General features: G+C 31.5%; 1 long non-coding RNA gene across 1 annotated transcript; it reads right to left on the reverse strand.

Annotated features, from left to right (window-relative positions):
• Positions 1-1,809: 1,809 nt before the first annotated feature.
• LOC130472575 (uncharacterized) lies at positions 1,810-3,587 on the reverse strand. Its single transcript, XR_008933165.1, has 2 exons — positions 3,305-3,587; positions 1,810-2,435 (listed from the first exon to the last, which is right to left on the reverse strand). It is a non-coding gene; the product is annotated as an uncharacterized lncRNA (long non-coding RNA).
• Between the last annotated feature and the right edge of the window lie 696 nt (positions 3,588-4,283).

Here is a 4,283-nt window from a genome sequence, read left to right on the forward strand (position 1 = left end):
TACAAGAAATACATGGATGCAAATAAAGAGGGTAATATAGTCCGTCCACTATTCTTAAGAATAAGACAAAAAAAGTACGTGGACACAAAAAGGGGGTGAGTTAGTCCATTAACTATTGTGTGAATAGTAATACAAGTTCATGACTTTAGAAGTGTTAAGATTTTGTTATATTTAGTTATGAAATACAATGATTTAGTTAGACTTTTTTGGATTTAAGTCGTTTTTCATTTTAGTTTCAGATTTGTTATATTTAGTTAAGAATAATGTTGTTTTAGTTACGAGTAATCTGTTTTAGTTGAGAATAAATTCGTTTTAGTTAAGATGAAATTCGTTTTAGTTAAGAATATTTTCGTTTTAGTTTTGATAATTTTGTTTCTGTTATTCATTGTTTAGTTAATAAATATTGGGTTTAAGTTAAACTTTTGTTATATTTAGTTATGAAATATGATAATTTAGTTATACTTTTTGCATTTAAGTTATTTAGTTAAGCAATGAAGGCAATTAGTTAAACAATAAAATCAATTAGTTAAGAATTGGAATCAATTAGTTTAGCTATGGAATCAATTAGTTAAGCTATGAAATCAATTAGTTTATAATCGTACGATAATATTTGTGTTTTTTTGGTCAACAATTACGTTTATTGACCAAATAGTTATGTTTCTTGGGTCGATAGTTACACTTATCCAAATAGTTATGATTTTTGAGTCGATAGTTACACCAATTGCCAAATAGTTACAATTGTGAAATACATGTAATTGACGAATTAGTTAAAGCAATGGAACTAATAGTTAAGCAATGGAACCAATAAGTTTACAGATATAAAGGAAGTATTTGCTAAAGCTGAAATTCAATTAATTAAATAATGGAACCAATTAGTTGACTAATGTAATGAATTAGTTAAAGTTATCGAACCAATTAGTTAAGCAATGAAACCAATTAGGTAAGCAATGAAATTCAATTAGTTAAGCAATCGAACCAATTAGTTAAGCAATGAAACTATCAATGAAACCAATTAGTTAAGAAATCGAACCAATTAGTTAATTAATAAATGGAACTAATTAGTTAACACTAAAATCAATTAGTTAAGCACTAAAACCAATTAGTTAACAACATAATCAATTAGTTAAGCAATGAAACTAATTAGTTAAGCAATGAAACTATCTAGTTAAGCAATAGAACGAATTAATTAAATCAAGGGATCTAATTACTTAAGCAATAGAACTAATAAGTTTACCGATATAAAGAAAGTATTTGTTAAGCCTAAAATTCAATTAGTTAAGCAGTAGAACCAATTAGTTAAGCACTGGAACTAATTAGTTAATAAGTGAAATTCAATTAGTTAAGCATTGAAACTAATTATTGAAGCAATTCGACCAATTAGTTAAACACTGGAACCAATTAGTTACGCAATCGAACCAATTAGTTAAGCAATGGAGCCGATTAGTTAAGCAATGAAGCCGATTAATTAAGCATTGTAACTAATTAGTTCAGATATTTTGAGTTTTAGTTATGATTTTAGAAGGTTTAGTTTAAGATTTTTGGAGTTTTAGTTATAATTTCAAAAGTTCTACTTACGTGTTTATGAGTTTAGTTAAGATTTTATAAGTTTTAGTTGATATTTTCTCATGTTTAGTTAAGAATTGTCGTGTTTTAGTAAAGATTAAATCGATTAGTAAAAATTATTTACTAGTGAACCTAAAGTGATATTATATTGAGCTACGTGTAATTTTTTGGATTTTGAACCATCTTTTCAAAAACACGTAACTAAAACTAAGAAAATCTTAACTAAAAGTCATAAAATCATAACTATACCTCAAAATTTTAATCTTAAATAAAACATATATATTTAACTAAAACAACATTTGATTTATATATCTTAGTTAACTTAATAATAATTTTCAAAGGACAATCCTATTATGTACATCCAAAAAATAATTTAAACCTTAATTAATACTCTAATCTAAATTGGACTAGAATTTAATAAAAAAGAGCCAAAGACATGAGCAGGAGCCCAAGGAGAGTTCTTCCAAGCCCTAGCATACATCTTCAAGATATCTCTAGTTTTCTTCTTTGTCTTTGCTTCACAATCCACCTGCAAAACCAAGCACAACTTGGTCTCCACCCCTGTCTGCACCATCTCCTGCACCACACTCGGACTTCCCGATTATTTTGCTATGGCGAACAATATCTTGACCCCCCCTCTCCGTTGCAAAGTGTGAAACTCTTAGGATCTTGAGATGAAATGAAGAGACGGAGCAACAGGAGGTCCTGCGATAACACATCATCCTCTTTCAGCCTCACCCCTGTCTGCATACCACTCACCACCGATGCTAAGCCACCCAAAACACTACACACAAGAGGAGGCAGAGGAATTGAGTCCTTATCATCATCTTCTTTCCAAAAAACATAGTATGATTTCAACTACAATTTCTTGCCTGCTTCAAAGCACATATTGTATCAGACATGGCAAAGAAATGTCCTATGATCTCAAGTGAATAAGTACATTGCTACCCAGTTTTGGGTAGATATTGTCAGCCTATTACAAATTACAGAATATGCAAATGTTCTACCTCAATTCTCCCTCACCTCCAAGACATATACAGACATTTAAAGCAAAATGCATACACACACTGACACACCCATGGCTCTCCTTACCGGTCCAGTCCTCCATTTAATCATAACTAAACATATAATATTCTTAACTAATACGATATTATTCTTAACTAAGTATAACAAAAATATAACTAATTAAAGTTCAGATTCGATCAAACTTATTCCAAGCTACATGGAGACTTAAGAATTAAACCAGATTTTGTGTGTAACAACACAAACAGATAAAAAATTCAATCAATTGCAAGACAACCAACATAAAAACGAATGAACCAACATTTTAATTCAGAAAAACCCTAACCTTCCGATCTGATGTATAACTCCCACAAATCTTAACTAAACTAAGCAAATTGTTAACTAAATATGACCATGGATTAACTAATTTAATTCGTAACTGAAAACTAAACACAACAAAAAGATAACTAAATTTGAGAAATCATTAACTAATTTAATTCATAAATAAGCATGCCACATATTAAAGTACCAAAAATCAGAAGTAAAATTAACAAGGGATTACCTAAATTGTAAATTTAATCAAAAATTTCATGCATATTCAAATTAATAATTTCAACTAAATCAGTGTAATGAAGAGACCTAAGATATATGCGAAGGAACGAAACCCTAGATCTGCGATTTGAGTGTGAAGTTAAACATGAAAAAAACCTAAATCAAAATCAAAATTAAAAAAATCTACCTGAATAATTCAGATAATTAGACGGTGGAGATCGTCTCTGAGCTTGAGCTTGAGCTTGAGAAGGACGAGAGATCGCCGACGAATTTGATAAGGAGAGATGTCGGCGACGAGATCGATGGGCAGCGGTAGCGAGGTCAACGGCGGCGAGGAGGTGACGGAGACGGCGGCTGAGGTGTGTCTTCTCTTGTGATGGAAGGAGGAACAGAAGAGAGAGAAAATGAGGTGGGAGGAGGAAGATAGAGAAAATAGAAACATAAGAGATGGAAGAAGGAAGAACGCAGAAACGCGAAATGAAAAATGGAAGGAGAGAGATTCTTTTTATACTTGCGCGTGGGTTCACGCGCGCGTGGTGGAAGTCGGCCGTCTGACAGGCGCGTGGCTGTTAGGCGGTCTGACAGAAAAGCTTTTGTAACATATCATAGCGGTTGGCTAAATCAAGAACATAGAGTGTCCAAAATGGATAGTAATTTTTACTGGAACAACTTTATTATATCATTGGTATGTATTTGTATGTTATTGGTACTATCAAATACAAAACTAATCACTATATTCTCTTCAATAAGACTTGTTTTATTTGTACTAATAAAATCTTTGTTGGTATTCATTACTACTAATAACAAACTAATGTGATCCTCTCTCTCTCTCTCTCTCTCTCTCTCTCTCTCTTCTCCCTCCTCTCTCATCTTCTAGGGCTTTAGTTTTCTTAGCCGTTTAGGCTGGAAATAGTCTAATTTCTTCAGAAATTAGATTATCTTGGACCCTTCTTGTTTTTTCATTGTTTTCTTTTCATGTTTTCTCTTTTTTTTTGTTTCTTTTCCGTTGGTTTTGTTCCCAATTTATTTGGGGTTTTCCTAGATTTTTCTAGGTTCTTGATTCATATCAATGGACGAGAATTTTATTTTTAGGGTTTAATAATTGAGAAGGAGATTTGGATTCATACAGGTTTAAAGTTTATCATCAACTCGTCGATCAGAACAAT

This window comes from Spinacia oleracea, chromosome 4 (assembly GCF_020520425.1).
Source record: "Spinacia oleracea cultivar Varoflay chromosome 4, BTI_SOV_V1, whole genome shotgun sequence".
Taxonomy (NCBI): domain Eukaryota; kingdom Viridiplantae; phylum Streptophyta; class Magnoliopsida; order Caryophyllales; family Amaranthaceae; genus Spinacia; species Spinacia oleracea.